Below are 13,951 nucleotides of genomic sequence, written 5' to 3'. Positions count from 1 at the left end.
AAGGAAAAGGAAATTTAACAGGTAAGAAGTTGACACTCAAAAGAAAGAGTAGTAGGGAATGCACTGCAGTACTATGTAGAAAAGGTGGTTCAGATCTCAGGGCCACCACTTGTAGTCTCCCACACTCTAATGCTTGTYCCAAACCATGAAATAGTGAATATTTTAGCTGAGGTAAAAATTTCCCCACTCCTAACCCAGTCCTTCCAAAACTTCAGAAGATCGTTGTTTTCTATGAGAATAACCAAYCAACTGAGCCTTCCCCCTCACCTCCCCACCAAAAACTCCACACAACCCACAAACAGAGCTTGATTCACAGAGAAATAGATGTTCTGTCCAAATTTAGTAAATGCACAATTAACACAGTCAAAAGAGGAAAAGGCCTTAACAACAGATGATTGAACTACTTGGGACACTTGGCTCCAAGAACACAGCAAGTCATTTATTTACCTGAGAAAAATCTTATGGTACAGGAATTATTCCCTCTCTGTTTTTTAAACCTGAGCTATCTTTCCTAAGAGAAAAATTTGGATAGGTGCGATTCTTTCATTTTTCTAGTCTGTTACAAGTTTCCCATGATACCCTCAGCAGGTCATTTAACTTTACTTATTTCAGTGAAATGGGAATTCTCTGCCTCCAAAAAGTGCTACAAAGACACAATCCATTTGCAACCGTGAGATGTTCAGATAACGTGGACCACACAGACACGGGATAAACAAGTGGTAGATAATTACTGTGACATGAAACAGAGAGGCTGCATCTGCCAGCCAAATTCTGAGTAACTGACTCATTGTGGTGGGGCAGTGCAGGGATAGTTCAGACCCTGCCCAATCTGCTCATTCAGGCACAGTGCACTGTTCCATTATCCACCAGGCAATCTCCCATTTCTATCTCTACACACACAACAGCAAACGCCACCAGCGCTGCGAATCCTCTTTCAAACACATTTGCAGTTATTGGAAGGGTGAGAAAATTACCTTATCAGTTCCAACAACTGCATCTGTTTCATCAGCTCCTTGCTAGACAATACAGTATCTGGACAAATCCTTGCTTTACTTAGGCAGAATTCATCACAAGGAAAAAAGCTCAGTAGAATAGAAAAGGGAAAGGAAGCAACAAATCTTGTCCATGGAGAGTTACCTACAAAACTACAAAATAGCCAGACTCAGGCAGTCTTGCATTTAATCATATTCCATTTTAAATTATCAGTGTTTGGTCCCACTCCATACTGTTGCATTCCATAAAGAATCAAGGATTACAGCTGAAGATTGTAGCTTCTCTTAAAGGGCAGTCTGCAGGTGTAATCTTGTAGGATGTCAAGGGAAACAGATCCACTACATGGCTTCTCTTGGTGCCCTTCAGCTTTGGATGAAAAGTCCTAGACAGTGACATCAAAGTCCACAAGAATATGGCTCCAACCACAAAAACAATTTTGCAAGCCAGTCYCTGGGAAGAGCTGGAGTGTGCTGCTCTGGACTGGGTTATGGCAAACTCTTTGCAACACTATCCTAGTGCAGCCTGACTTCATTTCAACAGGACAAATTTATTGCACACTCTATCATACATCTAATATCTCAGCTTACTCAAACTATTTTCTGACTAACCTGATTTTTCTTTCAATTCACCATCCCTGATTCGGAAGAAAAGAGTGAAGTCTTACATCAACAGCTTGCTTTTCCCAATAATTTAAGTATACTTAACAAATGGGCAGAATTTGGACATGAAACGGATGCAAAGCAGTCTGGTCATTCTGTCATTAGAAGATGCAAACTGGCTTTATAGGGCAAAAGGTTTAGTCCTTAAAAGGGCYTAATATAACTCCCAAATTACAGCTATCAGTGAGAGCACAGTTGAAGGCTCTGAAGAAAGGTAGCAGGTAGCAGCTTACCTTTATCTTCCTGGGGATCTATGGAACCTTGGCAATCAGCCTCCTAGAGGTTCCTTTWAAGGTTCCTTTCATTACTGTAACCATAAGAAGCAAGACTAGAAATCTGCAATCATTTCACTCATAGAGGTTTTAGACTTGACTAATTTATGAGAAATACTTACTTTTCTTGGATCAATTTTTTTGTGAAAACTTATTAAGATATTATTGTCATCTTATATTTTAAGATAAATATTGCCTATATATATATATATATATATATATATAAAACAAAACCAAACATATGAACAAGGCTTAGGGTGTTTTTCTTTGTTCTTTCAAACACATTGTCTCTGGGGTCTGCATCTCTGCAGACAGACAGAGACAGTGGAGCTCATCTCACACCCAGCACTGCTTTCACACGATATGATTTGCAGAGCTGACTGTGTTGGGAATCCACATTGCTGCATCCAAAAAAGCTGTATAGTAATCCTGTTCTGATTTCCACTAGGTCAGGCCTGCCCCTGCTGTGAACACACCTTATGCCTTCTAATTTAACTTGAAGGAAAAGGAGGAGTGAGACCAAAAGGGCAAGCTCAGACTCCTCATCTACCACGAGATGAACACAAGTCTTATAACAGGTTAGTGGAGGCCATCTGAGGATGAATTTGGCTCCTCTGAAACAGGAAACTCCCATTGTTTAAACCTCRAATACACAGCAAGGGCTTGGAACTTTTTGCCTTTAAGAGGAATGTTTTGTCTTTGTGCAATGATGAAGCTTCAACCCTCAGCCTTCCCAACCTCGCTTTTTCTAAAAACAGCAAGAACAAAGTACRAAGTAAAGGTGGAGTGGCACTCCCACATAATCAGAACAGGAGTGTGCACCTCGATTTTGCAATCCCACTTTCTACAAGAGGGACCCCCTGAAAGCTCCCCTTGGCAGCCAAGGAGCACGGGGCCTGCACTGGAATAACCACATTCAGGGTCTTTGGTGGGGCAGAGCACAACCACAGGAACAAATACCCCTACTAAACACACACACAGCTTAGCTGAGATCCCCTCCTGACTTTTGTCTCATCTCCTTGCTCTGCAGGGAGAATTAAGAAAGGATCAAGACAGGACTACTTTCTTCTCTCCATAAAACACAGGGAGAAAAGAAATTGGAAGAAAGAGGGCTATTAGTGAAACCATGTGTCAGCCTYGCCTTTGCTGAGCTCGCTGCAATCAAACCAGCACAAGAGTGTTTCATCCTGTTCCAAGCAGCTCCTCTCTTGCCCTAAGCATTATTTTTCCTACTCTGCCCRACAACAATGGCCCAGGCACAAACATATCAGCAGTGTTCAGTTATATTTTCCTTGGCTGCTTAAGGTGATTTTCTAACAATATTCCTCAGAGGAAGCAGGGGTTTAGGAGCTGTATATCCTTGAACAGTGCTGACCCTGACAAAACAGACCAGCTATGCTTCAGGGTCAGTCTTTCTCCTCCTGTGACTGACAAGCTGATTGCTTTGCCAAGGTCTGCAGAGATTCTTTGCTCCACTCCATGAAGAGCACAGCCAGGGGAGACACAAACCTGCAGAACCAGTGGGGAAAGACAGTAAGACCATTGAAGAAGACACAAGGATACCTGTATGGGAACTCAGTTTTTGAAAGGAACCACATTTTTTGAGACTTAAAACTTTTTTCTTTTTTCAAATTGGGACAAAAGTTTAGAATACACCTTTGAATCCTTCATAAATAAACCCATGTGCTCTAGAACAGCAGTTCTGTGGTTAGGACAGGCATTTCTGGCATGTAGGAAACCTGCTTTTTTGGACCCTGTTTTGGATTCGTGGCAGCATAGGTGAAAAACCTAAACCACTTGGCTCCTATCTGTTTTGACTAAGAAATTCTATCCTATATGCAAGAAATTCACCCAAGGAGAACCRAGTGGAGACCAGCCTTTTCCCACAAAGCAGTAATGGTTTCAATAAATCMGCATTTTCTTCAGGCAAACCATTTCCTTTAAGACTCCCAGCCAGTTCTAGCCTCAAGTAACAACCAGTGTGATTTCTGCTGAAGACATAAGCCTGGAAGCAAACCATCCAACAGAGGTTCTGCTTAGGAACAGCTCATCTCCCTGAAGTAGGGTCATGGCAACACGGCGTAGAAGAAACAAATAAGATCTTATAAAATTTACCCTGACATCTCAGGAAACCATCTTTTTCTCCTGCTCCAGTAGGTTGTATTGTTAAACAGCAGAAAGGAGGTATGGTGGGAAAACCTCACACTCTCTATTCATGTTTACTTTATTCATTCCTTAGTCTAGGGTGATAAAAATGTTGCTGATGTCCGAAAGAGCATATATCTGTGTGTGTGTGGCAAATACTTTGGAGCCTGGGCTGTTCATTAYGTGGGCAATTTTACGCTTGGGGGCAGACAGCATCTTTTTCTTCTGTAGCTCTAAGGAGAGGCAAACCTTGTCTCCACAAGGAATTCAAAGAAAACACAATACCACAGATGTGTGTCATAGTTTGTCTTGCTGATTTAAAACACTTCCTATGAAATGGCTTGAAAGAATCTCCAAAAGTACAGTCTYCTTAAACTATGTTCTCCAGAAAGAATATTTTTCTACTTCTAAACACAGCATTTTATGTGCGGTACAGGATTACCCTATATAGGTCACTGACACTCCATGGAAACCTAGATAAATAGCTCTATTCCCACACTAAATTTTGTTGGCTTCTCTTCCTTTATTGCTAAGAATATTTCAACTGGAACAACATATTTGTGCCTTTGAGGTTCTCTGTTCCTGCTGCCACTTCCCCACCTGGAGCTATAATCCTACRCTTGTCACAAACCCAGGCACCGCTACAGAACTTATTACAGCTACAATCTGCAGATTATAGCAACTTCTAATAGGGGATAAGCAGCAGGAAAAGGTGAGTTTAAGCTGCAAAGAACCTGCTGGTTCAAAGAGCCCTATTATTAATATTTATTATTTTTAAGCATTCATTGAGCACTATAGAAGATAAAAGAACGAATTGAAAGCAAGGACCAAGAAACCAAGTTTTATATAAGACAAAGTGAAAGCTTAAAGAATAAGTGCAGTGTCTGGGGAGGAGGGGAGCCAAAGAAAAAGTAGTAACAGCAAGGGRAAAAAAAAGCCACACCTTTTATCAACACAATGTTCCTAACAGTAATAAGTATGAAGAGAATTTAAGAATTCTTCAGTGTCTAATCAGAACTGTTGTSCATAGGGGATCTTCTTAGCATTATTACAAGGCATTGGCATATCTTTAGAGAATGGAGCTTTGATCATAAAAAGCAAGTATGTGAAGGGGGGAGAGGGGGCTGAAAAAACAGCAAAAGGAAACGCAACTGTTGTAAGGGAAAAATCCAGCCCTGGACAGATGTTTTACAAAACTCCAAGTAAATCCATTCAGATTTTGCGTAAAGGGTTAGAATGAGGCATAATTCTTATTCTCAGGTCCCTCCACTGCAGGCAAATTTCTCCTCTTTCCCACAAACCCTATGCCCCTGTTGCCAAAGCTCTTCTATTCCCTAGCAAAATGCAAGTTCATGGCTTACACCACTCCAAACCTTCACACTTTCAAACAACAACCCACAGCGCTTCACAGTTCCAATGCACTTTAGCAAGATTAGCTAACAAGAATGTTCATCGTACCCACATGCTGAGGGTACTGTCTTCATTTCCACAGCTGGTGAAACAGATGCCCAGAAAAACAGTGCAACTTTCCCAGAGCCAAGGAGTGCCTACAGCAGGCTGATGTTAGTGATGCTGGCATTCACCCACCTCAGTTCTGWGCAGTAGAATCAGTGATAGCATTTGGGAGTGAGAGTCCAACCCCCCTCCCAATGCCCTCTGCTCCCCAAGGCCAGTGCAGAGCCTCAAAGCACTTCCCATCACACTACAGAAATACTGTAAGAAATCCACCAMAAACTGAAACTTGGAACTATCTGCAGCAGCATTAACAAAGAAAATTAATGTTCTTAAACTAACTCTGACTATTCTCCTGCCAAGCCTTCCCCACTGCAGTATCAAAATATGAATGCACAAAATGCAAAGCATGAAACCTTCTGCTCCTTTCGGCACAGTGAGGAGATAGAAAAAAACAGAAAAAACACAAAACAAAAAAAAAAAAACCCCTACTTAATCCAGCCAGTCTCTGGGAAGCCCTATTCTTTCTTAATCTCATCAGACTGCTGTTCCTGACTGATGTTTCCCTTAACATTTAGAAAAGGAAAAACACTTCTTAATTAACAAAGCATCACTGTAAAYTGCAATCTTTATCAGTTTTGTGGGGTTTTTTTCAATCCTCTGAACCCAGACTGATTCTTCACATCAGCAAGGTATTACATTGCCAGTTCCCAGGCTGCCAAAGCAGAGAGATCTTCTGCTTTGTGCAATGCKGGTGCTTCCAGCATTGTGCCTCAAGCACTTCCAGAATTATCTCTGTTTTTCCTGTATCCTATTCTGCAAAACAGCTTGGTGTAACTCTGGAAGATCCCTGTTACATGCCACATTCCCATCGAAAGGAAAAGTTTTGCTGATCAACACAAAATAAGCACCTCATCCTAAGCAGCTCTGAGAATCCCCTCTGACATTAACAGGAACAAAGGGCAGTCAGCAGTTTAAAATACATAATATCCAAAATTCACCCCTCTTAATAACATTCTGAGACATTCAATCCTTTCTTTGCCATTATTTCTCATACATGTCCACGGTGTACCCAACCACATTATCATCACCATTAAGCTCCATCAATTTTCATCAGCAAGACTGACATTAAAACACACACTGGTTTCAAATAACTACAGAAATAAGCACATCAACAACAGTGACAGTGACTCCCATTCCAAGATCCACTGAATTTCCATTCAGTGGAAATCTCACTATCTCATTTATGCTGCCAACAGGTTTTGAGGACTTCATCTGAAAGATGCCCACAGGTCCCAAAGAATTCCATGAGAAACGGGTTCTCAGCAGGTCTGAGAAACTAGTCCAGTATAGGCACAAGCTTCATGTGTACAAGAAGATCTGGTTTATTTTCACTCCCCAAGAAAATGAGATGTGCCATCAAKTGAGCCAAGAACAAACTCTGTCATTACTTTCCCAGCATAGAGTGTTCCAGTTCAGTGCCCTGTGAGGCCCATGTCTGAAGAACAGGCAAACTGCCAGTCACTTCATTTAGACCATTTTTCCTGAAGAAGTGTAGACACCATCATTTAGTGAAATATTTATTACTCTAAAACTCTCTCCTCATAGACTGCCATGCACTGAGCTTTCTGTAAGGAGTAAATATAGTAACTGTTTCCATAATAATGTTAAAAATACCCCAACAGATTAAATTCAACAGATGAAACAGGGCCATAAATACGTATGTCTAGCAACATGACCAAAATCACCCTTCTTCAAACTGGGCACTGGGCCATGAAAAGAAAGCTGCTAGCATTACAATTTCAGTGCTGAGCCTCAGGAGCAGCACAGAGCTGCAGAAACGGTGCAGTAATCATGCACAATGTACATAACCCAAACTGCAGCCAGCACCTCCGAGCCCCTGAGCCCCTGCCAAGCTGTGCCACTGACCCACAGTCAGCAAGTCACCACACGCTCCCATACCCCATCCCACTCATCGGCATCATGGGCTTCCAGACATCTGGGATGCCATAAGATGTATTTAAAGCTGTTTACAACTCAAGTGAGAAGTCTGAAAAAATGTAAGAGCTGTTATTATCTCTGCAATACTACACAACTTTTCACATTAGCAGCTGGGTTTAGTTCTACTTCCCCAGAATTAACAACCACTGTAAAGTTTTTTCCCAACAGTAGCACCACAGGAACAGGAGTAAAGAGGGTACTGGTTATGCTGCTTCCCAAAGACTAATCAGGGTAAACTCCAGACCACACTAAGCGTCACAGATGACCTAACAAAGTCTAACATGACCATGCACCAACTAAATGAGGGCAACAGAAAGGCAGGAATAGACATGAACTAAACATGGGCAATCAGAAGTTGAGCTACTGAGCAAACTCAGACCCAAGCCATAATTCACACAATAATTCAGCCCTTTGATAAACAAGTAACATCAAGCATGCAGTTGAGATTCAGTTTCAGCACTATTTATTTTATGAAAAGCATCCTCTGTTTCTGCCTGAAGTGATAGACTGGTCTAAAGAATCTGAGCTCCATTTGAGTTGAAAAATTTACTCCTCTACAGCAATCTTTCAATTTATTTCTCAAGAAGAAGAAGAAAACTTCCAATTTAGACCAGGTTTATTTCATAAATACATAGCAAAGGGAAGATACTGGCAGCAAAACAAAACAAGACAAAAAAAAAAATAAAAATAAAAAGCCCAAAACTACAAGAACCCCCAGAGACTTATCAGTCATTGGAGACTCTGTTGGAAGCACTACACAGTCAGGAAGGGTCCTGTGCAAAAACGAGATCTTTACTAAAAACCTGTGATCATTAAGTGCCACTTCCAACTTCTCTAAGGACAGAAATACTGGTTATGCTTTTCTTTGAAATTAATTTTGTGAGGATAAACTGGCACCACATGACCACTCTCAATTGTCATGCAATATTCACTGCACATCAGCCCACCAGAAAAGAARCATTTACATTAGGCAATTGGTCATCCAGAGCTTCCTGCATCAAGACACCTGCAGAGGCAATTCAGACCTAAAACACCCCACATAACAGGATGGTGAGCCTCTCTGGCTCTGAGGAAGACCAGTGAAGGACAGCTCATTGGTAGAGAACAAAAGGTGGCAGAGGTGCAGGAGCAAATGCCATTGTAAGAGTGAGACATCTTTATCATAGTTTGTTTCTTTAAATTTTATCTGTGCAAAAATAAATAAAAACATGCTGACAAACTGTTTTAGCAGATGGTGTGGTTAACAGAAAAAGATCAACGCACTGCCTTCCTATAGCCACTTCTTCCAGTCTCAGACAATGTATACTAAATTAGCCCATGACAGATCTTTACCAATGCAGAAATGATAAACAGCAAAGCAGCTGTTAAATGCTCCAAGACAAGAGTTTGAGTGAGGACCCATCAACTATTTGGTGGGTACTGAATTAACCCAAATCCCCTGAAACTRTGGGATAGGATAACTCATTCACCAGTTTGGAAACTCAACACTGAAAGAACAGTGAAGAGAAAATAAGAAATGTAGGTGTAGGGGAAGGAATGGACACAAGAGGAATGCTGGAGTATTCCTCCAGGGAAAGGTAGGACCAAATGCACCTCGGCTGCCATATCAGTTACCAATGAGACAGCAGCAACCATCAGAAAGCTAAGCTCCAGCCATCCGGAATATATCCTCATATGAAACACAATTAAAGTCCAATAATCTTCCCAGTGCTGAGAAGTGGATGGTATGAAGGCAAAGACCAAAATAAGATATTTAAGTTTTAGAAGCAGCATGAGAAAGAATGGAGTTGTCTGTACTGATTTTTCTGTGCAACCATTTTCTTCCTTCATTTGCCAATTCCAATTAAAATTAGTAATTATTTCCATGGGGAAAAAAAAAAGAAAAAAAAAAGAGAACACATAAGAAACAGCTTAAAAGGGAATAAGATCTTTCAGATCTGAAACAGCTCATTTCTATGCATCTTGAGGGAGAAATACACAGGCTTTGCCCTCTCACACAAATACACTGCTTGGTTTTGATTCATTACTTTAAAGTGACAACTGATAACCACACCTTCCCAAAAGGAGTTACTTTCCAACTCTCACTGTACTGCTTGTGGACTTTTTCCCCCATAAAAAAAACAAGAAAAATGGATCTATTTTATTTAAAAGTTCATTTAAATTAAACAACCAAACAAATCACACTGAAATTAGTCAAAAATTCTTGAAAAAGTAAAAGTAGAGATTGTTTTGCAACAGCGCTCCCAGAAAAGGACTGCTTCAGCAGCCTCACACAGGATTAGCAAGGAGTATAGATATCCATCTGTTTTAATTACAACTCCCAAACAGACCTTGGACCTGCTGCCACCTCATGCAATGACTCATYTTCAGATGTCAAGAACTGTGCACTACCTCACGAAATGTTCTAAAAACAACTTGGACCACCATCTGCTTTTTTAGATACCTTAGGCCCCTTAGGCCTTAATTTTGTAGCATCTGAACTTTTCTTTTCAAGTCCTTCCTCCTCTAAGACCTACAACCCCATAAATCCAGTAGCTTCTGTCCCTAGAGCAGTTGTGCCTGTTTTCCTGCAGCCTGGTGAGAACAGACAGGACTCGAGATAATTAAATAAAAACACAGGAACTTCATTATTTATTTTAAAGGAAAATGTGTTTTCTAGGAAGAAAGTCCTTTAGYTGGGCAAATCTGTAAGCTGTTTATCAGCTTAAACTCATTATCTGTCCATATGGTCTTAGCACTGTGGTTTAAAAAAAAAATGGGCATGCACTAGCTGATGAAATGTCATCTGCCCCTATGCCAGAAACTAGTATTTTTTCATTGACGTCAAATTAGGATCCTTGCCACAAGTGAAGGGCTACCATAAGCACAGTCATAATATTTTAATTACAATGGATCTTACAGAAGGCAGCAAAGAAGGCAGGGGCAATGCAAGAAAACCCATTCACAAAAAAAAATACAAAGTCCCTTCGTTCACGTTTTTCCTCTGTTCCAATTCTTTTTGTCTGGGGAGGTGGGGTGGGAAGRGAGAAATCCAACTTTAAAAAAAGAGGGGGGGAAAAAAACGTAAGGGAATGAGCCGCTAAAGCCAATAAACACACTTCAAAGCATGAGATGGCTCTGCTTCAACTGCCTACAGTATTCAACCTGGGATAGATTAAGGCAARACAAAGGTGCTATGAGGGAAATTACTGCCCCTACAGCAGCGCAGACCCTCTCCCTCACTTGCTCAGCTCTAATACTGAGACCCCAGCCAGCTGTGCTGCACTGACAGTGGCAAGGGCACATGAGAGGCCTAGTTTTGCAGAAACCCAAATTTGTCCCCTATGGTCTGTTGTTGTGATTTGAAGCCCTTCCCACTCCCCCGCTGAGTCGCGGCAGCTGAAGCAGGAGCTGGGTTTATTGATTCTGTGAGTCACAATTAGCCGTGGGACACACGACCAAAGGTTTAGCACAGGACATTAAACCTGACTGAGCTGTCAGCTCGGTTATTCCAAGGAGACAGAAACAAATTGAAGTCACAGTAACAGATGTTTCTCACGTTTTATGAACTGCAATATTATTACTGGTTACACATACAGTTTCTGCCTTTTAAAACAGACCTGCAACGCCGTGCGTGTGAAATTACTTGAATTAACACACAGACAACTTGGCAAAGGACTTACGGATAGCTCAGCATTTTCGTACTCGCACAATGATTCCCGTTTCCCTTTCGCCCAGCCCCACCCTGAGAAGTATAATACACGTTAAAGCAGCCAAAAATGAGATCACGCCAGAACAGAGTAATTCGTTGCCATCATCTGCGACGGAGATGCAAACTCTCTAACCCCTCTCCTCTTTTGTGAAAAACACACTCAGCCTCTTCTGTTTCCACTGTGGGGAAATTAAGTTGTTGGGAACCGTTCTGAGTTTTAAGGGAGCCTGGAAACCGAAGACCGATGTTCTTCCCAGGATGTCTTATCCTTACACCTCAGGGGTAATAAAGGGATTTCCCCGTAATTTGCAAAGGAAATCTGAAACACCCTGTGCGCGCAAACCACCCCCAAGCACGGARAAGCGAGCGGAGGGGCGGCCGGCGCTGGGAGGGCTGTGCCGAGGCGCCGCTGACACCGCACAGCGAGAAAGCCCTCTCGTGGAAAGCACCAGCATCACYCAGCCCAGCCCTCCCCTTGGAGCCGGCCCCGCTGCCCGGAGCGCCGCTGATCCCCGCTCCCAGCTCGGCCCCGCTCCCCGCGGGCTGCGGGCTGACATCTGCCCCTTTCCCAGGGAATCACYGCCCGTTCACCTGAAAATCTCCCGCGGTTAAACACACACAGCGACCGGCGGCACAGCTCTGTGCCTGCCTTGCACAAGCGGGAGAAATTTTATGTGGATTTTGCTGGCAGTYTGCAACATCTCAGACAAGTTAAAGCTCTTCCTTTCTCCTCACCCCGCTACACTTGAATTCGTGGCAACTGTATCACATGGTATTTTAGCTTACGCCAACAAAAGCTGTACCCCGGCCACGACAAATACAGAAACATTAACTGCCTTCCAAGGAGGGTCAAACATTCGAATTATTTTAACATACTATTAAAAAATACTTCAGTGAAAGCAGATGATAAAGAAGCACTTCTATACATTATGCTACACAGTCGAATTTGAAWGACTCMCAYMAAATTATGAAGAAAATACAGAATGTACCTATTTCTCCTAATGACACACAYCCCTATCATTTGCTCTCAATTTCTATACTTCTGTAGACAGAACAATTACGACTTCTTCCAAAAGCACCGAGTATCAAAATAAGCATTTTACTGGTAGAATCCATCAAACACTTGCCTACATCCTGTTAAGACAACTCTTTAACAACTCCACACACTTTTTACCCAGTAGCAAAAATCCAAGGCGAGCCCGTGCTCACAATTAGCATGTACCCTGCCAGGCACACAACCATCTCCAGCACACTTCTGCCCAACCGGCTTGGTAGCCACTGGCTATTCAGTGAATTATGTGCCTGGAGCCTATTAATTGTGTCCAAATTTTCTCTTATTATAGAAATACAAGCAGTAATCAGGCCGAGTTTACTAATTGCTGAGAGACGTGCTAGAGAGAAAAGAAAAATATTATCAAACACACTTCACAAGAAACCACCCAAGTACAACACATCTGAAAATGCCACTTACTCACTCACTATAACCTTTAAATACAAAAGTTACGATAAAACTTGAAGCGTGCAGGGCTTCAGCTTAAAAAAACCCACATGCGGTACCTCGCTAACATGTTGCTGCAGCTATAAATCTCTGTTAAAGAGCGGGCACTGACCCAGGGTAGCGGGATGGAACACCAGCAAAATGTGAAAGAGAAAATTCCTACCGGCCAGAGCTGAAGTAAGAAACAGGGATAGCAGTCCCCCCTTCCTCATCCGAACTTGAGGGGTGGTGRCACACCCCAACACGCGACAGACGCAGTGCAGGGCGCTCCGGACACAGCCTCTTGGCACCCCCGGCTCCTCCGCTTGCCCTTACGGTAAGAGTGATCCCGGAGGGAGGGGGCTTGGGGCGGAGGCAACAGAATACAGAAATACCGAGGGCAGGCTCTGAGGCTCCCGGGGAGGTGTTACCAGCGGGGCGAGTTCAGCTGGCTCGGGCAGCCGGGGCGTCCTCCCCCAGCTCCCGTGCCGGCGGTACTGACGGGCGGACCGGCTTCTCAGCCCCACAAACTTGCACTCCAGCACCCCGGGGAGTCACGGCGCTCCCGCACATCCTCCCCTCCCCTGAGGAACCAGCGCAGCAAGGGAAGGCGCTATGCCCCCCGTGGGCAGCGTCCCGGGGCAGCGGCAGCGGAGGGTGCCGGGCTGGAGTGGCCCCGCTGGCCGCGGAAAGGCTGCTCGCCCAGCCGGGCACCGAGAGGGGAACCCCGCCCGTTACCTGGCGGCTCCTGCGGCGGCTCCMGCGGCGGCGGCTCCGGGCACGGACCGGGCGGAGCGAGCGGCGGCGGCTCCCGGCAGCGCTGGGCTCCCACTGCCTGCGCGCCCCGTGCCCGGCAGCCGCGGAGCGCCGGAGCCGCCACGGCAGCCGGCTCCACCTCCCGGCCGTGCCCCCTCCTCCGCCCCCGCCCGGCCCGGCTCGGCCCGGCCCCGGCCCCCGGCCCCTCGCCTGGGCGCGCCTCTGCCCGCTCCGCCGCTGCCGTGCCTCTGGCTGCCTTCTCCTTCSACACAAAACTTCCCCAAGGGCAGCGCGGGGTGACCCGTCCCTCCCGTACCGTGCCTCGGCCCTTCGGGGTGCGGGAATGGCAGCCCGGCAAGGGCGGGCCAGGGGCAGCTTAGCCTGGSAGAGCAGCCCTGAGCCCGCCGAGCTCCTGGCAGGCACCGGTGGGAGGGAGAGCTGTCTGTTCCCGTCTGCAGGGTGTCCCCGGTAACATCCAATGGGCTCCTGATACACCCGGGGGATC

General features: G+C 44.4%; 1 protein-coding gene across 5 annotated transcripts in view; it reads right to left on the bottom strand.

Annotated features, from left to right (window-relative positions):
• The window catches only part of TSPAN18 (tetraspanin 18), a 116,124-nt gene extending 102,571 nt beyond the window's left edge, over positions 1-13,553 (bottom strand). For 3 of the 5 annotated variants that reach the window (XM_057364348.1, XM_057364331.1, XM_057364357.1), the window contains exon 1: positions 13,429-13,553. The gene's annotated coding sequence lies outside the window, so the exon portion shown is untranslated. Of the gene's footprint in view, positions 1-12,874; positions 13,052-13,428 lie in introns of those variants that run through there. The other 2 variants (XM_057364339.1, XM_057364368.1) reach the window with 1 other exon arrangement.
• Positions 13,554-13,951: the final 398 nt, after the last annotated feature.

Source organism: Malurus melanocephalus, unplaced genomic scaffold (assembly GCF_030028575.1).
Source record: "Malurus melanocephalus ecotype Western Australia unplaced genomic scaffold, MMel_1.1 scaffold_2, whole genome shotgun sequence".
NCBI classification, from domain to species: domain Eukaryota; kingdom Metazoa; phylum Chordata; class Aves; order Passeriformes; family Maluridae; genus Malurus; species Malurus melanocephalus.
Note: the sequence above shows the minus strand (reverse complement) of the source record. Positions and strands in the feature narration are given on the sequence as shown.